Here is a 437-nt window from a genome sequence, read left to right on the forward strand (position 1 = left end):
ATAAAGTAAATATTAGATTATATAATTATTTTTTAAAAAATAATTATTTACTTTTTTTTTCTTTTTTTAATTCCAAAACCGACCACAAGTGGTCGATTTTTTTTTAAAAAAAATTATTTTATTAAAAACCAACCACATGTGATAGGTTTTTTTTTTAATTATTTTTCATTAAAAATCGACCACAAGTGGTCGGCTTTAAAAATTATTTTTTTTATTTTATTTAAAAACCTACCACATGTGGTCCATTTTTTAAAATTAATTTTTTTTTTAATTTCATTAACAACCGACCAAAAATGGTCAGTTTTTGAATTTTTTTTATTTTTGTTAAAAATCGACCACATATGATCGGTTTTTTTAAAATATATATATTTTTAAAAAATAAATTAAAAACCGACCACTTGTGGTCGATTTTTTAAAAATTAATTAAAAAAAAATTT

This window comes from Capsicum annuum, chromosome 3 (genome assembly GCF_002878395.1).
Source record: "Capsicum annuum cultivar UCD-10X-F1 chromosome 3, UCD10Xv1.1, whole genome shotgun sequence".
Taxonomy (NCBI): Eukaryota; Viridiplantae; Streptophyta; class Magnoliopsida; order Solanales; family Solanaceae; genus Capsicum; species Capsicum annuum.